This window comes from Lactuca sativa, chromosome 3, assembly GCF_002870075.4.
Source record: "Lactuca sativa cultivar Salinas chromosome 3, Lsat_Salinas_v11, whole genome shotgun sequence".
NCBI lineage: Eukaryota > Viridiplantae > Streptophyta > Magnoliopsida > Asterales > Asteraceae > Lactuca > Lactuca sativa.
In genome coordinates, this window is record NC_056625.2 from 255497439 (window position 1) to 255523033 (window position 25595).

Below are 25595 nucleotides of genomic sequence, written 5' to 3' on the forward strand. Positions count from 1 at the left end.
AATGAGACTTTTAACAACAGTAAAAATAAATATAACCAGTGGAGATGTATCCCATTGACAAATGAGAATTATTAAGTGTTTGTTATAATTAAAAACTTTCTTCCCAATAGAATGTATGTATATATGAAAGTACCAACCAAGAAGACAAAGTTTTAGTTATTTGAAATTTGTAAAAATCTTTATTATAAAAAATGTCTCAACATAGAAAATGCTGATTTTAGTAAGATGATATTATTGAACATATATAAGTGATGTTATTGCCTATTGGTCTTAGAGACTCAAAGTTCCGTATATGATACCTCAATTAAAAAAATGCTTAACTATTACCAACTGATGTGGAAAAAATGATTAATAATATTAATATTATATGAGAATCTAACATTATCTTATCCCTTTCTATGTTGTCTAGTGGTTGGTAAATGTTTTGTTGTCCCTACCCCCTTTTTTTTGTTGCGGGGTGGTTGATCGCATTTTGTCAGCCAGCTAGGAGGTGGAATATATATTATAAAATGTTGACCATAAAATGGCTGAAATCACTATTAAGAATGGCTTGAATTGTTCTTATTTCTGCACTCATTTCATCTGCATCCCAAAAATTCATACATACATACATACATACCAAGTGCTCCCATTTTGAGTCTTCACAATAAGCAATGGCTGAAATCGTTCTTTCTGCATTCTTGACAGCAGTCTTTGAAAAGCTGGCCTCTGAAGCGTTGAAGAAGATCGCTCGCTCCAAGGGGATTGATTCTGAGCTCAAGAAACTGAAGAGGTCATTAATCCAGATCAGATCTGTGCTTAATGATGCTTCTCAAAAGGAAATAAGTGATGAAGCTGTTAAAGAATGGATGAATGGTCTCCAACATTTGGCTTACGACATAGATGACCTACTTGATAATTTGGCAACCGAAACTATGCATCGTGAGTTGACCCACGAATCTGGAGCCTCCACCAGCTTGGTAAGAAAGATAATCCCAACTTGTTGCACAAATTTCTCATTAAGTAGTAGGATGGGTAGCAAGTTAGATAATATTACCATCAAGTTACAAGAACTGGTAGAGGAAAAAGATAATCTTGGTTTAAGTGTGAAAGGTGAAATCCCAAAACATACCAACAGAAGATTACAAACCTCTTTGATCGATGCATCTAACATTGTTGGTCGTGAAGGTGATAAGGAATCATTGCTCCATAAGCTACTGAGGGATGAACCAAGTGATAAAAACTATAGCATCGTGCCGATAGTTGGTATGGGTGGGGTGGGTAAGACCACTCTAGCTAGACTTTTGTATGACGAGATACAAGTGAAGGATCAATTCGAAGTCAAGGCCTGGGTTTGTGTTTCTGACGAGTTTGATATCTTTGGTATAAGCAAAACTATCTTCGATTCCATAGGCGGGGGAACCCACGGAATTAAGGATTTAAATTTGCTTCAAGTAGCTATAAAAGAAAAGATTTCAAAAAAACGATTTCTTCTAGTTCTTGATGACGTTTGGAGTGAAAGCTATGCCGATCGGGAAATTTTGGAACGCCCATTTCTTGCAGGGGCACCGGGAAGTAAGATTATCATGACGACCCGAAAGTTGTCGTTGCTAACCAAACTTGGTTACAATCAACCTTATAGCCTTTCGGTTTTGTCACGTGATAATGCTTTATCTTTATTTTGTCAACATGCCCTGGGGAAAACTAACTTTGACTCACATCCGACACTAAAACCACATGGCGAAGGTATTATAAAAAAATGTGATGGTTTGCCATTGGCTTTGATTGCACTTGGGAGGTTGTTGAGGACAAAAACAGACGAAGAAGAATGGAAGGAATTGTTGAATAATAAAATATGGGAGTCAGGTAAGGGAGATGAGATTGTTCCGGCTCTTAAACTAAGCTACAATGATCTCTCTGCCTCTTTGAAGCAGTTGTTTGCATACTGCTCCTTGTTCCCAAAAGACTATGTGTTCGATAAGGAGGAGTTGATTTTGTTGTGGATGGCAGAAGGGTTTTTGCACCAATCAACCGCAAGCAAGTCGATGGAACGCTTAGGTCATGAAGGTTTTGAAGAGTTGTTTTCAAGATCATTTTTTCAACATGCACCTGATGACAAATCATTGTTTGTGATGCATGATATCATGAATGACTTGGCAACGTCTGTGGCAGGAGATTTTTTTTCAAGGTTAGACATTGAGATGAAGAGGGAATTTAGGAAGGAAGCTTTGGAGAAGCACCGCCATTTCTCATTTGTTTGTGAGAGATACATGGTTTACAAAAGGTTTGAGGCATTCAAAGGAGCTGGAAGTTTGAGAACATTCTTAGCAGTGTATGCTGGGAAAAAAGAAAGTTGGAGAACATTTTACTTATCAAATAAGGTCCTTGATGACTTACTTCTCGAGTTACCTTTGTTAAGGGTTCTAAGTTTGTGTCAACTTAGAATAAGCGAGGTACCTGAATCAATTGGTAGTTTGAAGCACTTGCGGTATCTTAATTTATCTCGAACTGAAATCACACATTTACCGGATAATGTTTGCAACCTTTATAATTTACAAACGTTGATTGTTTTTGGTTGTTATCGTTTAAAAATGTTGCCTGAGAGCCTCGCAAAGCTCAAATATCTGCGGCATTTTGACATGAGGAATACTCCAAGTGTAAAGAAGGTGCCCTTAGGGATTCTTGAGTTGAAAAGCCTACAAACTCTGTATGGGGTCGCTTTTGGAGGAGACAACGGATTTTCAATAATTGACATTAAAGATTTAAAAGCTCTCCAAGGGAAAATTACCATTAAGGGGCTGGAAAAAGTACAAGGCTCAATGCATGCACGGGAAGCGAACTTATCTGAAAAGAAGATAAGTGAGTTAGAGTTGGAATGGAGTGATGCATTTGATGGTTCTCGAAAGGAAATGCTTGAAAAGGAGGTTCTCACTGAGCTCAAGCCTCATAATGATACTTTAAAAGAACTAAAAATCGTGTCATATGGAGGTATAGAGTTTCCAAGTTGGGTTGGGGATCCCTCGTTTGGTCAGCTGACTCGTGTTTGGATAAGTGATTGTAAAAAGTGTACATATCTACCGCCACTTGGGCAGCTACCATTGCTTAAGGAGTTGTTTATTAAAGGCATGGATGAGGTGAAAGGTGTGGGTTTGGAGTTTCTTGGGACTACTGGTCTTGCATTCCCAAAACTTGAACATCTTTCTTTTCGAGATATGAAAGGGTGGGAGGTGTGGTCAACCAATAATAATGGGGTAATTGTCGATACAACATTTCCATGCCTTCAGAAGCTTTGGTTAGATGATTGTCCTAATTTGGTTAGAGTTTCACTTGAAGCATTACCTTCCCTGAGGAGTCTAAGGATAGGTGGGTGCGGTCATGAAGTGTTAGGAAGTCTGGTTCGTGTAGCTTCATCAGTCACCATGTTGAATATAAGTTGTATTTCAGGACTTAATGATCAGGTGTGGGGAGATGTTATAGAGTATCTTGGGGCAGTTGAAGAAGTAAGCATTGAAGAGTGTAATGAAATAAGATACTTGTGGGAATCAGAAGCAGAGGCAAGTAAAGTTCTTGTGAATTTAAGGAAGTTGGATGTAGGTAATTGTTCGAATTTGGTGAGTTTAGGAGAGAAAGAGGAGGATAATTGTGGGAGCAACCTAACATCTCTTACGACCTTGACCCTATGGAGTTGTAAAAGCTTGGAGCATTGCAGCTGTCCAAATAGCCTCAAGTCACTTTTCATCCAGAATTGTGATAATCTGTTGGAAAAGGAGTTGCTAGGAGGACGAGAGAAGCCTCTGATCAACTCAGACATACTCATGCTTGAATCTGTATATATAACTAATTGGCCAAATCTGAAATCGATCACTGATTTGAGTTCCTTCAATCACCTGAGGGAACTCGTAATAACAGATTGTCCAAATATGGAGTCATTTCCTGACCACGAGTTGCCAGAACTCAATGTGTTAACACATCTGACAATATTAAATTGTCAAAAGTATGGATTCTTCCTTTTCTCGTGGGCTTTGGCCTCCAAAGCTGTCCTCTCTTGAAATAGGGGGGTTGAAGAAGTCCATTTCAAAGTGGGGACCACAGACTTTTCCAACCTCACTTGTGGACCTAATTTTAATCGGTGGACGGTCAGAAGATGTGAGTAATTTGTGTCAGTTGTCCCATCTTCTTCCTTCATCTCTTACTTCTCTTGAAATAAATGGATTTGAGAAAGTGGAATCGGTTTCATTGGGACTCCAACACCTCACCTCCCTCCAGCATCTCTCCATTGACCACTGCCCAAAGACAATGGATCTACCAGAAATGTTGCTGCATTCACTCTTGAGCTTGACAATTGAAGGATGCCCAAATCTGAAAGAAAGGAGTAGTAAAAGAGGCTCCTACTGGTCCCACATCTCACGTATCCCTTACACCAACATATACTGAGAAGTTACAAACTTACTCTGAAGGTATGCTTCTCCCTCCACCTTGATAAATTATAAATATATAATAATTGATTTTGCTTTCTTACTATAAACAAAATGCAAATATTCTATCAATATAAGCGTGTATATAATAAAAAAAATATTGTTAGTGTGTCAATATATATGGATGCTAAAATGTACATGCGATTGTTTCTTTTTCTGTTTCTAGTTATTGAATATGATTGAAGTTGTGTACATGGAAAGCCCATCATGAATTCCAAAATAAGTCAAAATAGTTAATTAAGAAGCGTAAATACTTCAATTTTCTAAAGAAAAACAGCAGATTCAAAATTCCAAAATAATTTGTGAATTAGGATTGATTGTAGAGCTCACATTATTTGGTGAAGTTGTACAAGTTAGACTTTAAAATCTTTATACTAATACTTGAAGTTCAAACAAACAATATGAATATGTTCAAATGATGAATCATTTTACATACATGAGAATTTTAGAATTATTTATTTCAAAATGTCAATTATTATGCTCTTCATTCATCATTCCATCTAACCTATGAGTAATACTAACTTAACTCATTACAACCTAGTATTTAAAATGATATTGATCAAGTGTAATGAGGGTGGTTTCAACAAGACTCCATTTTTCTCTCAAGCATCTACAAAAAGTGTTTCTGCCTTCACTTTCGAGTGTGAGGATCTATGGATGTCCAGAATTAATTAAAAAAAAAAAAAAGAATAGTAAAAGAGGCGACTACTGGCCCCTGATCTCTCATATCCCATGGAAATTACAAGTTTAATATGAAGGTAACCCCTCCCTCTGTTTTTCATTTCTTGTAGTTTATAGATCAATGTATGCATAAATTAGATAATAAGACTTTTGCTAATAATCAAATCTGTGGCTGGGCTAATGATTATGTAAGTTAATACTTTGCTATTTTGTTGATACATAATATTGTTGATTCAAAAGATAGATTACAATAGGATGCTGTTGGTCTTGAGTCTGCTCAAATATTCATAATAGCAACCTACTTTATGTCGGTTCCCAGTTTAGGCAATGTACTTTTTCATGCACTATATTTTCTATCCATTTTAGGACCACTTTTACATGGGTTTTCTCTTTCCCAGTCATTTCGGCTTTGAAAAATGCTTAGAAAATAATTAAAGATGGAAAATTGTTTTTAGTTGAAATATACGTAGAAAGTCCAGATCATTACCATGTTAAGATCTTAACATTACCTGGTAATTGAATTCTTATCTGAAATGAATGAAAATAAACGTTGGTTGCTAATGTGAGTAAATGGAAAAATACATTGCCTAAAATGGAAATCGGCCTAAAGTAAGTTGCTATTCTTTGACTTTTCCCTATAAAGTAAAGGTAGTTGTATCAGTTCTTGATAAAACTGTTTTAGGTTCTGTTTGTACTAAATCTAAATGTGGAGGTAATGCTGAGATTACATAGCAATGTACTCTCTAACTCCTCTAAATGTAAAACTGATGACAGAATATAAATCCAGTCAATTTTAGGTTCTGTTTGTGCTAAATGTAAAGATTATGAAACAAAATTCCAGAAAAATTGTAGCTTCAGTTATGAACAAAACTCCCGCAGCAGTTATGGAAGTGTGTTGCTATTTCTTGAATTTAACCTGAAAATTTGTAGCTTTTCGTAAGAAAACGAAAAGACAAAACAGGGGCTGCACTGTCAATGGGATAAAAGCTGCATCTTTTTAAGCTAAATTTCAGTCGATTTTGTTGTCTAAATTCATTTTTAGTCGGGGCAATGCAAAATGTAGTATTCCTTTTGGGGTACAAAATACTACTTCTGAACGTTCTTTTTTAAAAAAAAATGCAGAAGAGGCTTATTGTAAAGTGAGATGCATGTAAGGAACATGGACAATTCTCTTCTTCAGTCGATGGTCATAGTCACACCAAGGGAGTGGGCCAAAAGCTTGCAACCAGCATAGTGATGTGCTTCTACAAGAGTATAATGATGATGAGGAATCAGGAGACGATGAGTAGTTTCTTTAATGATTGTTTTTTCTGAATAATTTGTTTCTTTCAATGAATTGTTTTTTTTCCAAATGATTTGTTTTTAGTTAGATTTTAAATGATTGCTATATTGAATAATTGCTCTGTATTTAGACTATGGTATTAAAATTGATGTATTTCTTGAAATTTGTTTTTTTTTTTTTTTTTTTTTAAATTTTGTTGTTAGTTTTGGAAAATTAAAATAAAATTAAAAAATTATTAGAAATTTGGTTTCTACCCTTAGGTAGGACATGTCGCTATAGAAATTGAAACAAATTCAGACCTAATACCTATAGGAGTGAAATGTCCTCGTCGTTATAGGTAATAAAATTAAAAGTAAAAAGAATTTATTTAGTGATGACATGTCACCTATGTAGGCATCGGATATACCCATGACTTATTTAATGCATGGTGCAACAATTGATTATATATGATGATAGATTTAAAAAAAAAAAAGTTTCTCTTGCTCTTTTGTGCACTTGTTCGTGCAATTAGATTAAAAGGTTGAGTTGTTGGATCATCGACTTGGCACTATCTTCAAGAGAATGGATTTTGTTCTCTCTCTCTCTCTCTCACACACACACACACACACACACACACACACACACACATATATATATATATATATATATATATATATATATATATATATATATATATATATATATATATATATATCCGGTTCCGGTGAAGACTCTTTTTTCGGTGAGGACGGCGAGGACTAACCGTGGCGAATCAGGCTAATTAAGGGTATTTAGGTCCAAAAAGATATAAATGGGCTGCTAATGTTGGACAACATACCTTGCTTTAATCATTGGGATGGGCTCTATAGCTTCCGACGACGTCATTAGCTTTCAGGTTGACGACGTCTACACCTCCTATCATGAAGCTAATTCGAAGAACAACGACAAAATCGAGATTCTTTCTACTAAAATCTTCAATATTCGATTCAAATCATACGAAATCAGGTTACATTTATATTAAAAACTTATCTTTTACTGATAATCATGAATTTTTGTTTCAAAAAACGAAAAAAATTTGCTTTGATCATCATTCATTCAAGTTCTTTTAGAATTTCAAATAAGGTTAAACTAAAATTATCATCGATTCTATTGAAACTCTACAATTTAGATTCACATAACACAAAATTAGCTTAGATTCGAACTCAAAAAAATGCGTTACTGCCGATTTGTAATGCTTTGTATTAAAACACGATAAATCAGTTACAATTTTAACGAAGTCATCTATGAAGTTGACAAGATTAAATCTAGTTTATTGTAAAAACTTCGATTTAAATCTCCATTCGTCGATAGTTAAATACATTACGATTGAAAAGACATGAATTATAACAAAATTTGTTCATATACGGAACTGTTTATGATTAGATTAAAAACTGAATTTTTATTCATAAAAAAATTTAGATCATCGTAATTTATGTACGAAAAGCATTTGTTTTCAATTTTTTATTGATAATATGATGAGTGATATTGAAATTGACCAATACAAAAGGTTAATCAAATATAAACAATGATATATATAAAAAATTAAAAATTGTGTTAATATCATGTTCTATGTTAATATTAGGTCAAAAGCAAGTTATGGATCAACATTCAACAAATATAGAATGTACAATGCATGTTGATGATGCCGAAAGCGGAAACAATAAAACAACAAATTCAGAAAGTAATGATCAAGGTAATTTTGTTATTAAAAAATATTATTTTTTTGTACTATATGATTTAATATACAATGTTTTATGAATTATTAACAATGGTTCTATGACAGCAAATATTGGATCTTCATCAGAGAATGTAGAATCTTCATCATATTCTATGTATGATCCAATTGTGAGAATAATTAATGGAAAAGCATATTAGATCCCAAATTTAGATATGAGACCTTATAAGGGACAAACTTTTCCTACATTTAAAGATGGTTTAACATTTTATAAAGAATATGCTAGGAAAAGTGGTTTTGAAACAAGAATAGGATCTACAAAGATAGTAAAAGGAGTAGAAGGTTATAAAAGAAGATACATAGTATGTAATATGCAAGGATCAAAAAAGAAATCTGCATATGATACTTTAAAAGATTCAAACAACAACAAAAAAAAGCAGAAAACCTTCTATTAGAGTAAACTGTGAAGAATATGTGAGAATGAAGTTAACAATAATAAAGTATGGCACATATATGAACTTAAAGAAGAAAATACACATATATTTGTTCATGTAGAAGATAAAATTTTTCTAAATTCTGAAAGAAGACTCACATTTTCACAAAAGAAAATCATATATGATATGTCAAATGTAAACATGGGACCAAGTGTTGCATATAAATATATAAAAGAGTCCGGTGGTGGTTTGAGAATACTGGAGCTACAGGAACAGATACAAAAAATTTCAAAAGGAATTGGATTGAATTTATTGGAGAAAGAGATGCAGATTTTGTGATAGACAAGTTGAAGAAGAAAAATGATTATTTACAAGAATGTTCATTTGACCATAGTGCTGGAAGTAATGGAGAATTGATTGGATTGTTTTGGGCGGATGAAGAAGCAAAACGAAACTATTCTGCCTTTGGAGATGTTGTTGGGTTTGATGCAACTTATCGAACAAACTAGTAAGTGAATCCACAATTTACTTATATTTTCGAATTATTGAATTTACAAATATTAGAATAAGGGATCATTGTTTATAATTATAAAATTTTTGTATAATTAGATTTTTTGAATATAAATTTTAGAATAAAAGATTCAAAAATCAATTGAATCTTTAATGTAATTATAAAATTTTTGTATAATTAGATTTTTTGAAGATTAATATTTTTTTATTGAATCAAATAATGATTATCTTAAATTAGGTCAAATTTAAATAGATAGTATGTAAGTCGTTAAATTATATTTTTGAATCATTGTATTTAGAATCATTAATTTCATAAAAGTAACTGGATCATATATTTAATAATATTAAAATGTTAATAAATAATTTGCATCATTACTAAAAATTTTAATTAAATAATTTGCATCATTACTAAAAATTTGAAAAAATAAATTTGTCGTTTCTTTGTTTTACGGATATAGGATGATTTTTGCACCATTTATTGGTATAGATAATCATAAATGATAAATAACTTTTGGAGCTGGGTTACTTTCAAGTGAAAGCATTGAATGTTACTCATGGAATGAAACAATACTCAAACAAGATTTTAAATCAACATGGAAAAACTTAATGGATGAGTTTCACTTAAATGAAAACAATTGGTTTAATGAGATGTACAAAATGAGAGATTTATGGATTCCCACTTATTTCAAAGAATGCACATTCTCTGGATTGATGAGGACTACATCAAGATTTGAAGCTGAAACTTACTTTTATGGGCTACTCTCTAACTCAGATTTGCATTTGATTGAATTTTCAACTCATTTTAATACTGCATTAGAAGCATAAAGATGCATTCAAAGAAAAAATGATTATTATTCAAGATATACAAAACCAGATTTTAAAACTAGATTGTAACGACCCAAAAATCAAGGGTAAATTTTTTATTTTTATTATAATCAACATAGTTATCTTCTAAATCCAAACATTCCAAAAACCTGATTAACTAAAAACATTTATCAAAGTTCGTCCCAAATCACATAATGCAGAAAACATGGGTGTGTGCGCTGCGATCAAGCTGAGCCCTTCCTTTCTAAACCAATGATACCTGAAACCATAAACAAAACTATAAGCACGAAGTTTAGTGAGTTCCCTAGAGCATACCCCACATAATCCACATAATCCACATAATCACATTAACCATATCAACTACCCAAGTCATGCATACAAATATATCGGGATGCCCTGGAAACCCTCCAGGGTCTTACACTGGGTGCATGGGAAACCCTCCAGGGTCTTAGCACACTGCCATGGGAACCCCCACATGGTCTTCACTAACTACCAATCAGACCATACATACATACATATGAGCTAAACATGCAAACATATAAGGATGCCCTGGAAACCCTCCAGGGCCATACATTGGGTGCCATGGGAACCCCCACATGGTCTTAGCCCAATGCCATGGGAACCCTTACATGGTATTAACTAAGGAATCCATGGAAACCCTCCAAGGTCTTAAGCCCTAGCGCCTCGGGAACCCCCCGAGGTCTTTACCTAGGATGCCGTGGAAACCCTCCAAGGTCTTACATCTAAGTGCCTCGGGAACCCCCCGAGGTCTTCCATGCAAGTATCACAAAAAAAACTAACATACCAACTATCACACAATCAACTAGCATACAACATATAACTAATTTCCATGGGAACCCCCGCATGGTCTTCACATAAATACATGATGTATCGATATCACATTCCCAATAATCATCACAAATAAATAAATGGGTCGGCTTTGGTGCCTTAGACCCATTGGTATGGTTAGGAGACTCACCTGTCACTGCTTAAGTCCTGCGGATAAAAACTCCAACTGTTGGTTGACAAATTCTCGAACTATCAACATCAAAACGACACCCAAACAATAATTGGGTTCCAATACATAACCATAAGTCCATGGTTGGGGTAAAAAGACTATTTTACCCTTAGCCTAACTTGGTCGAAAACCAAGGTCCAAACACCCACTCTGAAGGCCCAAAACCAATCAATGAATTAAGGCCCAACATATGGCCCAATTTCCAAATTGGACCCAAACCTCTATATGGGCTTATCTTAAGGCCCAACCATTTAGTCCAGTCCACACATTTGGCATTCCAATGGTCCAACCTATCATAATCCTCAAGGCCCAGCTATGGCCCAATTTTCCAAATTGGGCCCAAACCCTCACATAAGCCTTACCCTAAGCCCATCCATATATTCTTAGTCTATATGATTATTTTCGGATGACCCATCAATAGCCCAATCACCATAACCAAATAGAAAGGCCTAACTCAAGGCCCAAGTAAAATTAGGGTTTTCACATGAAATGACAATTATGGTTAAGTGTTCATACTTAACCCATTAAGGGCTTAATCCATTAAGTCCATCACTCTATTAGGTGAATCATTTGGTGTGGTAGGGCTTAATACATGATCCAATCCTAATGGCCCAAAATGCGGGTCCCGATTAGTCCAAGCCAATGATTCCAAAATTAGGGTTTTCTAAACCCTAATTAGGGTTTCTAACCCAATAGGCCCAAAAGCTAAGCCCTTAGATCCATTAGGGTTTCATTAGGCCCATTAGGGTTTCCCTAGTCGGGCACCACCCACTACCACCTCGGGTAGTGCTGGTCAATGGCGGCTCACGGCGGCGGCCACCACCTCACGGTGGTGGTTATGGTTCTAGTCCATTTTTGTCCAAGCATCCCAAACGAAGTCTAAACACAAAAAAAGCACACCACCACCTCACGGTGGTGGTTATGAGCTTTCCCTTCATTAATTCATCACCGATTACAATATACAACACTAAATCCCAGAATAAACACACACACAGACTAATAACCTTATGGTAGTCGGTGGTGGTATATGGCGACAGCCACCACCTCACGGTGGTGGTGGTGGCTGTTCTTGTGATTTCTGGCCAAACAAAGCACACTCAATATGCACAGCAGTAGTAAAAGCATCAACACTCGTCCTTTGATCGGAAAATAAACCCAATCACCCACATGCGGTGAGCGGCGATGTCAGTGGTGCAACAACCAGCAACAACGACGCTTACATAGCAATGTGAGTTCTTGACAGGATTTTTGGCCACTTGTTCCTTAACCTAGCATAGCCGAAATTTTAAAAGTGTTCCCTCCTCCTTCCTCTCATCCTTTGCAAGAGTGTCTGTAAGCCATTAGAGGTGCAACATTTGAGACACTATCTTTCAAGAGTTCAAGGAATAATTGTTATTACTAAATAACAATTAAGGTATGTGTCTAAATCCTTATTTTCAATTTTAATAGATGCATATTAGGGTTTTTTCTTTGTATTCAATTTTGCATGTTTAGCTAGTGAAAACCTAGATCAAATTCTTTAGGGTGCATGAACAAATAGGATGTGTAGATATGCTCAAAGCCCATCAAATCATACTTTAAGTCCTATTCATGACCAAAAGGTTTAATAGGTCTATCATGCACGATTGGCATGGGCCAAGATCCCATTTTTATGAACCACCATGCTTTAAAATGAAGGACTCCTCTCATTAGGTTTGGAGATTCTCAAACTCCCAAGATCTTAAGCTATGGGACAATTAATGAAAAAAATATTACTATATAGCTAGATCTAAAGAAATATACATCAAGGTTGGAGCTTTATACCTCCAGAAGATGCACAAGGATGAGTAATTGTTGCATCCAAAGGCTTAACTGAAACACCACAACTCCAAGGGTCCTCCTTCACCACCAAGAACACCAAAATAACCTTCTAAGGCTTCAAAACACACTCAAACAATTAGGGTTTCAAAATGGAGGCTAAGAGACATGGAAGCCAGAGTTAAGAAAGGATATGAGGCCATAATGATCTTTAAATTGGGTCCAAACCCTAAAAATTGGGGTTTGGCCTCTTTAGTAGTACACCAGCGTATGCAAAGGATCTTCGATCATCATTTAAACGCCTACTCCCGACGTACCTATCCCGTGCGCCCAACATAGGGAGCAAATTTGCAAACTTTTTAAAGAATTAAGCCACAATAGAAAATACTTGGAACATTGGTGTTTCAAATCTCCACCACTTGAATCGGACTTCGTCGTCGAAGTCCGCCACTACAAACAAGTTTGGGTAGTGATTCCGCATCTCATCCTCAGGCTCCCACATTAATTTTGAGCCATTCCTGTGATGCCATTGCACCTTTACTAGATTCACTTCTTTGTTATGTAGAGCCTTGGTCTTCGTGTCAAGAATCGCAATCGGTCTCTCCATATAGTTCAGGCACTCAACAACTGGAATATCATCCAAAGTGATCACTATTGATTCATCAGCTACACACTCTTGCAACTGAGAGACATGGAAGGTGTTGTGTATTTGACTGAGCTTATCAGGAAAATCTAGCCGGTGTGCAACCTTGCCCAACAAGTCGTAATCCTGAAGGGGCCGATAAATCGACGGCCCAGCTTGCCTTTCTTCCGAAATTGGATGACATCTTTCCAAGGTAACATTTTTAAAAGAACCAAGTCCCCCATCTGAAACACGAGGTCCGAACGTCGCCGTTTTCCATAACTCTTCTGCCGACTTTGCGTGACTCGCAACTTGTCACGCACCTACTGAATCAACTTAGTGGTCTTGAGCACCACTTTAGTACTCCCCATGACCAGATGCTCGACCTCACCCCAACAAACCAAGGTCCTCCACCTCCTCCCATACAACATCTCAAAAGGTTATCGGTCAATACTAGCATGTTAACTGTTGTTATAAGATAACTCTTCCAGTGGAAGATAATTATCCCAACTCCCTCCAAAATCTAACACGCACGCACAGAGCATATCTTCGAGTGTCTGAATCGTCCGCTCACTCTATCCATTGGTCTTAGGGTGGTATGTTGTACTGAAGTGAAACTAAGTACCCAACTCCTCATGAAACATCCTCCAAAATCTAGAGGTGAAATGAACATCTCGGTCTGAAACTACTGAAACTAGCACCCCATGCCGAATCACCACCTCCTAAGTGTAAATGGCGACCAACTTCTTAGCAGATATACTCTTGCTAATAGGTATAAAGTGTGCACTCTTGGTCAATCTATCAATAATGACCTAGATGGAATCAACTCCATGTTTTGTCCTTGGCAACTTTGTGATAAAATCCATGGTTATCTCTTCCCACTTCCACATGGGAATGGGTAATGGTTGCATCTTGTCATGGGGACTCTGATGTTCGGCCTTGACTTTCCTGAAAGTCAGGTACCGCTCTACAAACCTTGTTGTCTCCATTTTTGTACAGGCCACCAATAACTCAGCTCCAGATCCCGATACATCTTTGTGGCCCCTGGATGGATCGAAAAATTTGACTTATGAGCCTTTTCTAGAACTGTCTGCCTCACCCCACCAGTAGTCGGAACCCAAACTTTTCCACACCGAGTCAACAATCCTTTACTTTCTCTAATAAATAAAGGAATTTGTCCCCTGATTCACTCCACTTTCCAATTCTCCTTTTCCAATCCCTCCACCTAATCCTTCTTGATCAAATCCATCAAAGGAGAAAAGATAACCATCCTCAGACATACATCTCTAATAGGTATACTCACTGCCTTGCAGCTCAAGACAACGGCCACCACATTGGCCTTCCCATGGTTGTACAGGATCCTACAATCATAATCCTTTACCACATCCAACCATCTCTATTTCCGAATATTCAAATTCATTTGATTTATCAGGTACCTCAAACTCTTATGGGTAATTTAGATAGTACACCTAATCCCATAAAGATAGTGCCTCCAAATCTTGAGGGTAAAAACCATAGCCCCCAACTCTAAATCATGTGTAAGGTAATTTGCCTCATGAGGCTTTAGCTACCTCGAAGCATAAGCAATCACAGGACCCCTCTACATAAGAACAACTCCCCAACCTGATATAGAGGTGTCATAATGTAACATTCAGTTCAGGTGAGGAATTGTAAAGTTTAAAGATTCAAAGGTTTGACCATACTCACGATGTGAGATCAGGTGTGTCGGGTCATGAGGAGGTTGGTGCAGTCGCGCATTACCTTTGGGCTCACGACGTGAGCATATATGGCTCACGGCGTGAGGTTATGCAAAGAGAAAACCTTAATTTTGGGGGTCTTATTTTGTATTTAAAGGAATTGTGGGCTATTATTAGCCCATCCTCAGCCCCATCATCTCTTTGTACTCCCTTTTGAAATCCTATAACCTATAATCGATCTTGTGCTCATTTGTGGTGATTTTAACCAAGAAGAAGAAGAAGAGCATCTAGTCCATCATTTTTTCATTCAAGCCTCTCCATCAAGCATCCTCACACCTTCTGTACCTTTTGTGAGTTTCAAGTTCATTGCTTTATGAGTTTTTAAGCATAAATCTTGGTTTTTATGCTTAAGTCCTTCATATCCAATGTGATGTAGTAGTTGGAATCCATAAAATTGCCAACTTTATCGATCTCTAGTGTCCCTTGACTGTTATAGGTGTTAGATCTGGATTATGGTGCAGTTTTATGACTCTTGCATGAGATTTGGTGTTATCTTCTCATTTTGCACCCTTGTTAGTGTTTGGGACATGCATTAGACATGCATGTCCAAAAAGCCATGATTTTTAATAAGACACTATGAAAGATTTGGTGGCTTGGCCAAAAAGGGATTAAGAGATTCATGAAGAACTTCTGTCCAGGGGCGTTCTCACGACATGAGATCCTACATGTCACGACATGAGGATGGTGATCCTCATCTGTTTTGGACTTATTAGGTCACGACGTGACCATTAGAGATCACGACGTGACTATTGCAGTATGGACCTTCGAGTATGGATTAATTTTGACCTTAACCAAGTTGACCTACGGGTATTATGGGTATTTGAGTTGTATTTGAGTGTGGTCACTATTTGATGAATAGGTGACTGGTAGGGTGGATATTTCAAGCAGCATACTGTCGGCAATATTTTCAGGCTGAGAGGAGAGTTTTCCTCACTATACTCGTTGGTCGAAGGCACCAATGTTGGCCCACTAGATTTTGTATCCTGGTTATAAGATAGTGTTATGCAAGTATATGACTTATTAGTGGATCTGTATGATTATTTGTATTTGTTGGTTTGATGTTTATGTTTACCTGTTAGTCACCATATTGAGGTTAGGTTGAGTCGGTCCTACATTGTGTTGAAGGCCAAGACACCCGGTATGGTCTGGATAGGCTGTAGGCCCTGCGAGGCGGTCCAGTCATGTCGATGGCTCGTAGAGCTGTGCAGATAGGTTGTAGGCCCTGCTAGGAGGTCTAGTCACATTGAAGGCTCATATTTGTATGTTTTGTTTTTCATGTTGTGTGATGGTACTTTGGGGGACTTACTAAGTGTTAGTTTACCGTTTTAGTTTATTATTTTAAGTACTTCTGAGGATCGTGGGAAAGTGAAGGCCTAATCGTGCATATCCTCCAATTTTCATGCTATTGATTTTTCGGACACTCTGATATGACTTTACTTTTGAGATAATGGTTCTTTTTGTAAACAATGATGGTTGATGATTGTTTTTAAAAAAATTTAAATTTTTATGAATCGATGAATGTTACACACAATAAACCACAAAATCATCCATACCATCGGGAAGCGTAAGAAGCGGGGCCTCGCACAATCTCTGTGTCAGCGTCTCAAAAACCAGTTGCTGATTGACCCCCCCCCAACCAAAACGTAACATTCTTCTTCGTCAAATGTGTCAATGGCACAACAATCTTTGCAGAAATCCTGGATAAATCTCTAATAAAACCCTGCGATACCTAGGAAGCTCTGAATCTCAGATGGGTCCTCAGAACCTCCCATCGCATCACGACCTCGATCTTGGACGGATCGACGAATATACCCTTCTGGTTGACCATGTGCCCCAAGAACTGCACCTCGTGCAACTAGAACTCACATTAGGTGAATTTGTCATACAACCTTTCTCTCCTAAGGGTCTCCAATACTTCTCATAAGTATTCCTCGTGCTGCTCCTTGGTCTTGGAGTAGACCAGGATATCATGTATGAATACTATCACCGACTGATCCACTGTCGGCCTCCAAACCAGGTGCATGAGATCCATGAATGATGTCGGTGCATTGGTGAACCTGAATGACATTACCACGAAATCATAATAACCATAACGAGTCCTAAAAGCCATCTTATGTACATCATCGTCCTTGACCCTCATCTGATGGTAACCTAATCGCAAATCAATCTTGTAAAACCAAGATGCACCCTAAAGATGGTCAAATAAGTAAGCGATCCTCAGGAGTGGATAACAGTTCTTTACTATTAGATTCTTCAACTTTGGGTAGTCAATGCACACCTTGTATGAACCATCCTTCTTCTTCACGAACAGTATTGGTGCTCCCCAAGTTGAGGTACTCGGCCAAATAAATCCCTTGTCTAGTAGTTCATGAAGTTGTGTAAACAAATCTTGCATCTCCGGTGGTGCCAAGCGATATAGTGCCTTGGCTATTGGAGCAACACCAGGAACCATATAAATCTGGAACTCGACCTACCTCTCAGGAGGCAATCCTGGAAATTCCTCAGGAAACACATCGGGGAAATTCTGAACAATGGGCACCTCACTCAACGATGTTTTGCCCTCAACTCGAGTATCATCCATTTAAGCCAGCAACCCAGAACAACCCTACTGAATATATATCATGTCCTTCACAACTGAATAGAGAGACAACCCCTGTGAAGCTCCCTCTCTAGGAATTACAAGTTCTCCCCCACTTGGGGTTCGAACTCTCACTAGCTAGAGCTCACAGTCAATCATGGCCCCATTGGCGCCTAACCAGTCCATACCGGTAATAACCTTCGACCCTCACAAAGAAATCGACACCAAATCAATAGAGTATCTCTCATTCAACAGAACAGTCATCCGCAATCTCAACCTCCAATGGGTAATTCAAAATCCCGAGAGTATCACTAAACTTCTTGCTAAGCGCAAGAGATACAAAGGATTGGGTAGCACCCAAATCAAACACATGAGGAGCCATACCTTTTACTAAAAGGTCCCTATACAATATATAATATAACATGAGCAAAAATAAGGAAAACAATAAAAGATATGTTAAAGTCACGTACTAATAACCACATTCGGTGTTGCATGAGCCTCATTGGTGCTCATATGAAATGCCCTGCTCTTCAACACAAGTGTCTCTGCCTTGCCTTGGCTTCCATCAGTAATCCTCAAAAGGTAGACTTCGCTTTGGGAGGTGAGGCCCTGGAGACAATGACTTGGGATGATTTTGTGACCCGGTTTAAGGGTGAGTTTGCACCAACTATTGAGGTGCATCAGTTGGTGAGGAAGTTTTCAGGACCTTCTCCAGACTACTGAGACTATGGTAGAGATCACTACCAACTTTCGGGAGAGGGTTGTGTTGGTTTAACAATATGCAACGGACGAGGAGATAAATAAGGTAAGGTATCATGATATGCTGAGGGATGACACTAGGAAGTTTGTGAGTATGTCAGGGTGCAACACCCTGAATGATATGACCGCTAAAGCCTAGAAATGGGAGATTGATTTGGAGCACCTGGGGAACAGGAAGCCAGAGCAAGTGCAGGCAGTTGAGGTTCCTACGAAGAGGCCCAAAACTTTAGACCAGGGGTTGAGGGGCCAGAAGGGCCAGATTCACTATAGCACGTGCGGGAAGCAGCACAGTGGGGTTTATTGATCGAGGGGTATGGGTTTCTACAAGTGTGGCAGGGTTGGTCATGTCAGTAGAGATTGTCGCCAGAGGACGAGCCCATTATGTTTTCACTGCAACCAAGTGGGCCACAAGAAGGTTGACTATATGAAGTTGATGAGAAGAGCAGTAAGGGAACCTACTCCAGCCACTTTGATGATTAGTGATGGTCGCGAGGATGGAGTGGTGATTCATGTGGTGAGGAGCCGAGCATTATAGTCACGGGTAGAGGGGATCTAAGTTCCATCAGTTAAGGTCTCATGTGTGTATTGTATTCATTCCCATCATGCTTTTATTAATTATATTTATGATTGTATATTTATGTGTGAGATGCTATGAGGGTGTATCTAAGTCTCTGTCTGGGATTAGATTTTTCTTCATGATGGTCTAGACATGTTATCTTGAGAATCTTCATATGCCATTTTGCATACTAAGAGCCGTGTTTAGGGGATGTTTGGGTGTGCCATATTTGGATTGCATTGTGGGGGACATTAGTTATCGTCGGAATAAGCATGAAGTGAGAAAGATCAACAGTGGATTCTATCTTTGGAAGTTTCAAAAAGGATTCAAGAAAGTCGTCAGGTAGACATGTCAGGTTCAGATGCAGAGTATGTAGGGGTTCCTCATGGTTTCGAAGCAATAAGTAATAGGTTGATCTTGGGCATAAGATCGGTAGTTACCAATTTCATACGTTCGTATCGTGGTCAGATGCAAGTTCACATGGGAATTGCTCTAACTATAAGTAGGTCGTGGAATCAGTTGGGTACCCGCTTCGATATTTGTGATGTTGTTCTTCATCATCCAATAAGTTTTCGAGGATTTGTAGTGGAGTTAGTGGTAAGTGCTTTAGATTACTAAGCTCTTTGAGATTTTGGAAAGTATTCATCTAGTTTTGGAAGGTGTGTGTGTGTGATCGCTAAGATTGGCTAGTATTAGAATGCTAGCTCTTGTAAGCTCAATTTATCGACAGTTTGAATAGTAAGCTTAAGATATGGATTGGAATCCATCAAATGTTGAGGATTGGAAGGGCAAGGTCGAATCTAAGTGGGGGAGAATCGTTGGTCTAAGGGATTGCACAAGGAAGGATATTCGGGTTTTATTTGACATCATTAGTGATGCATGGTGAGTATCTGGATGGATCCAAGACGAGGGTTGTGTTAGAGTCTCCCTACTTGTTTTTTTCTAATTAAGGCTTTGGGTTCGAAGCATGACCCGAACACCTGGTTGGGATACATTCAAGTGTTGGTTCGATTCAAGATAATTTTAGTTGGAATGGTCGATGAGCGGTAGGACCACGGGTTGTGACCATGGCAGTACGGAAGTGTTATAGGATTACGGGGTGGTCATAGCATACACTAGGATGGTAGGTGGCAAGGGAAGTGTTGTAAGACTATAGGGTGGCCATAGCATTCACTAAGAATGGAGAATAATGGTAGAAGTGTCGTAAGACTACGGAGTGGATGTAGCATTCACTAAGAATGGAAAATAATGGTAGAAGTGTTGTAAGACTGTGGGGTGGCTGTAGCATTCACTAAGTAGGCGGGTAGTGAGATGGTGTTGTAAGACTGCCGGGTGGCCCATGCCATTCACCGGTTCTTGAGTACTTGTGAAAGCATGGTAAATCTATGATTTGACTCGTAGCTTCCTCTAGGTGGTATTAGACCATGGCAGGACAGGTTGTGAGACTGTGGGAAGGCCACAACATTGATGGACATAGGGGAGATTGTGGAATATATGAGGCTGGCTGTGATATAGGACTACAGTCGGACATGTAGTATTCACTTTTAGCAAGTGGATTTGATTGTGTCAAGCTTGATGGTTGGTTATGTTTGGTTGGATCGGAAGGAATGTTGGAGCCATGATGCCAATCTAGCTAGGAAAACTCTTGTCAGTTAAGACCATCATTTGGAAGTCGTGTGGTGCGATTGTGTGAGGCTGTTAGCCTTAGCAACCGGTTGGATGCTTGGTATATCGGGTCATTGGTAGGTAAGTTTGAGAGCAGGGACGTCTTGGCTACATCAGAAGTGTATGGGATAGAAAGATGAGTTGGAGGTAGTACTATTGATTGGGACTTTGATTACGGGTCGCTTGTTATGAAGTGGATAGGCTAAGACATTTGATGCATGTGTTAAATAATCTCAGAGTAATTGATATGTCCCTACTACGCAACTCTCGTTTGAGTCTAACTATTATGGAGATGAGTCTTTCACTCGAAGGATTATTTAAGCCTTTTATCAAGTAAAAAGTTTTCAACAGCAAAGGATGGTTAGTGATTATGTTCTCGGTGGAAGCAACAAGATAATCAAGGTTTGGAAGTATTATGATCTTTTTGGAATGTGAAGTGGAGTTGATCTGACAGAGCTTTAGAGTAGGCTGATCAGGGAGTCAGACAGGGTCTTCGAATTTTAGATTTCGAGTAATTAGTAATGGTTTTCTCCCAGGGTTAGCTTTAGTGAGGTAAAGATCCATTCATCGTAAGGAATTGAGAGCCCTGGTAAGGCCGGGTTCGATTACAATTTTGGAATGTTTTTGTAGGTGTGGGTGTTCTTTCATTCCGTATTGGAATTATGGTTGGTGTAGCTGGATGATAGTAAAAAGTGATTTCGAAGACGAAATCTAATTTTAGTGGGGGAGAGTTGTAACACCTGGTTCGAATCGTTTCATTAATCGGGGTTGTGACCCGAAGATCAGTTATCATAAGGCTACGTTCCTTGGGGAAAGAGAGATGTGGACGCTTTTTGGATGTGGGTATTATATATTAGGTGATATAAGAGTTTGGTTGTGTTTCGGAGCCCAAGGTTTAACCGCAAAGTGATAGTTCAGTCCTTTTATGAATTTTAGATATAAGCTCGGGAAGTTTTTAAGGCTAAGGGGATTGATAGAATTATAGATCCTCTTATTACCTTTTTGTTGATATAAAGAACGTCGAAATCGGTTGTAGGACGAAGAAGTTATGGCCATCGGAAGATTTGTGGTTTAGGACCCTAGCCGAGTACGCATGGCGTACACAAGGTAGGGACAAACCCTAATTTTTAGGGTTTGTGCCCTATTTAAACAACTTAAACCCCTTGTGGACATTTTATTGATTATCCTCCATCACCCTATACCCTAAAAACAAAACCTTAACTGCCTATTGTGAGTTTTGAGCTTGAAAGTGAGATTTTGTGGTGTTTTAGTGAATGAAGAAGAAGAGGAACTCTTGATGGCTGCTTGGGAGTAGCTTAGGTTCGTAGATCCATATTCATCATCATCTTTGGAGGCCATTTGAGGTTTAAAGTTCTCTACTTCATGCTCATTATTGTAACGACTGAAAAATACAATCAATTTTAAATTTTTCAAAAACACCTCGATTCCATTAAATCTTTACGAAAAGGTTTTCAATACAAAACATTTAATGTATTCCCAGAATCACATTACTACAAAATCATGAGGAGCGGTACGATCATGCCTTCGCCTTGCCACGGTCTCCTGAAGAACCTGAAAAACATAAAACCACAACTATAAGCCCGAAAGCTTAGTGAGATATCCCTAAAATACCAACCACTAACACCATACACGCATAACATGCCACATCATATCAGATCATAGAACAGCCATGCACTTCGGGTCTACTGTGTGACTGGTCCGCCGCACCGGCCTACAGTCCACCTGGTCCACCCTCTGAGTCTAGCCATAAACCTCGAGTCTACAGTGTGATTGGTCCGCCCGCACCGGGCCTTCAATCCACCTGGTCCACTCTCTGAGTCTACAGTATAATTGGTCCGCCCACACCGGGCCTTCAGTCTGTCTGGTCCACTCTCCGAGCCTCAGCACGTCTGGTCCGCCCTCTTGGGGCCTACAGCCTATCCGGACCGCTCGCTGGGCCTTCGGAACAACCGGTCCGCCCTGGGTATCTTGGCCTACAGCACAAAGCAGGACCCGCCTCAACCCAACTCCAGTCCAAACAACCATGTGCACATATACATACAATCATATAGCAATTCATAGTCAACAAGCAGATTAAACAGATCACATAACATATCATCATCCTAACCAGGATACTGACCTAACAGGTCACTAGCATAGCATCTCCCTATCTCTCAGGATACCGATCTCAGTCAGGTCTCTAACATATACCATCCTAACTCACATGATGCAAACATATCAAAGCAGTAACATAATAACAACTACCCGGATCTCAATCCAATAAGGGCCGTCCTTGGTGCCTTAGACCCTATTGATATAGTGAGGATAACTCACCTCGAAACTGCTGACTGAAAGGATAAGATCCCGCTGCTCCAATCTCCGACACGAACTCCTCCACTGAACACCAAAACACTCAACTCTATAAATACCCTTAATTACAAAAAAAACCCTGAAAGACAACTGGTCAACCTTTGAGCAAGGTCAAATTCAACCCCTGACTGACTCTACTCGCCGAGTCAACCCGATGACTCGCCGAGTCTCCATACTCAGAACTTCCCTCAATCTGCGACCTAACTCGCCGAGTCACCCCGAGACTCTTCGAGTCCAACAACTCTGAGTCCACTCGCCCATAAATCACCGAGTCATCCCTTGACTCGCCGATTCTCGACTCAACCAGAAAATATTGGGACTCTTTGACAAGACTCGCCGAGTCCAAGAACAGACTCATCGAGTCTAAGGCTATCTTCAACCTACTTGTCGAGTTGTTCATACAAATCGCCGAGTTCCAGGCCATCTTCATCCAACTCGCCGAGTACCACCGGTCTGAATCCATTCAGAAGCACTCCAGGCCATGGAATTGATCCAAAACATAGATCTAGCCTCCTACAACCCATCCATCACGTAAAGTGGCAATCTTTACGTGAATCCAAAGAGATCTAGGCCTTTAACACTTTAGGGCTAGGGTTTGAGACATGATAGCTTCACTACACACTTGAACACAGGGACTTTCAGGCATTCCAACCCTCCTCCATTCCAGATCTGAGGTAGCAACCTCAGATCTAACCTCTAAACTCCAAAACACCAAAGGATAAGCTCCCCACATACCCCATAATGATGAATCCATAAGACTAACAGCCCAAGGACGAGATATTACCTCAAAAGGACGCCCCAACTGCAATGGAACTCGAATCCAAACAAAGCCCCTTGTTCCAAGCCTCTCCTTCTTCAAGATCTCTTCAACAACCACCTCTCCAAGCTCCAATTCACTCAACAATGGGGTTTCTCCATGAAATTAGGGTTTCTGAGACTCAAGGGGTGATAAGGAGGCTGGGGAGGAAACATAATGTTCCTTATATAGGGCTCAACTTCCAGATTTAGGGTTTTCTCCATTCAGCGCCTACTCGCCGAGTCCAATACACTGACTCGCCGAGTCGGTCACTTAACACGCGACCAAGTCGCGACTCTACTCGCCGAGTCCGCCCATGGACTCGCCGAGTCTATCTTTCTCATTTTACTCTTTTAGCCCTTCAACTTTACTCTTGCTATTCCGGGATGTTACAATTCTCCCCCACTTACATTAGGCTTCGTCCTCGAAGCTTGCAACAACTCAACTCCTAGAAATACTCCTGCCATGCACCACCTGGCATTAAACCAGCCAGGTTTCTTAAAACACAACCGTCGAAACAGAAACTCGGTTTCTCCTTCTTTATGGTGTCCTGACCATTGTCTCGAGCCGGGCACCGGCTGTACCCTCTGATAATCACACTCAACAACCGAGAATTACCCACGATGTATCACTGCTCCAAATCTCAACAATCACTCGACCATATGGGCTAGAAAACCATGAACCATCGGATCCCCGATCCGAATCCCACTCTATCCATTCCATGCCGACGGAAAGACCCATACTTCAATCTCAGAGCAACTCCCACGAGTTCTCCTCTTGCAGTCACATATACATGCTGAACTAGCTCTAGCATCCTCATGTTGGGAAAACCCGATACACTGATGATATCCTCAAACATCCCCCAGGATGAACCACTACTACGCGCTCAACCCTTGATTAGAATCACACTGAGAGCCCAAGACTCTCTCCCTGCATCCCTTCCGAGCCTCTGGCTCTACACCTACGGAATTTCCTCCGCGACCTCAGCAGACATCCCAAACCGGATGAGCTTCTATTCCATTGTCGCAAACATGCTTTCCAATAACCATACTCGAATTACTCTAATCATAACTCTGCTCTGCCGCTTTCACTTCCGTGAACTTACACTCCCTCTCGGAGTTACACAGCTCTCTCTTTTCCTTTACCAAGGAATCCACTTGGCCACATTGTTACTCCGACAAGTGTCACGGTGCTCGCCCAACGCTACACCACCCTTTTATAGCGTATCCGCTATCCATCCAACACACATACTTTGACTCTCATCGTAGGGACTCTCAAGCCCATGCACTATCTCAACTAATCAAAATCACTGCCCGGGGCCAGACCTTCTAATGCAATCACTCTACAACATACACAATCCATATCCTCGAACCGATCCAACAATACCTGCAGAGTCTTCAGCATGACTGGACCGCCTCACCAGGCCTTCAGCCAATCTGGACCACTCTCAGAACCTTCAGCCAATCTGGACCGCTCTCAGTGCCTTCAGTTTGGCTAGACCGTTCTACGAGCCTTCGGCCTGACTGGTACGCCTTCAGTCTATCCAGACCGCTCAACTAGCATTCATCATTCCGAGCTATCACTCCCGTAAATCCTCCTATGCGTACTGTTCTAGCCCTTTACGGGCTCCGAACTCTGTCTCAATCACAAATGCTCGATCCCGGCCTACTCACAGGCCCTCTATAATAAATTCCCTAGGTCTGTATCCCGCCCCGCATGCCTGACACTTGCTCCTATCAGCCTATACTCTGGGCTGACAGAACACTGCTGAATCCCAGCAGCTAAGCACCCTCAAATA

At 39.5% G+C, this 25595-nt stretch overlaps 1 long non-coding RNA gene and 1 pseudogene across 1 annotated transcript; one reads left to right on the top strand and one right to left on the bottom strand.

Annotated features, from left to right (window-relative positions):
- Positions 1 to 532: 532 nt before the first annotated feature.
- Positions 533 to 6580, top strand: LOC111883305 (putative disease resistance protein At3g14460; annotated as a pseudogene).
- Positions 6581 to 9955: 3375 nt separating this feature from the next.
- LOC122197218 (uncharacterized) lies at positions 9956 to 12108 on the bottom strand. Its single transcript, XR_006189927.2, has 2 exons — positions 10859 to 12108; positions 9956 to 10138 (listed from the first exon to the last, which is right to left on the bottom strand). It is a non-coding gene; the product is annotated as an uncharacterized LOC122197218 (long non-coding RNA).
- Positions 12109 to 25595: the final 13487 nt, after the last annotated feature.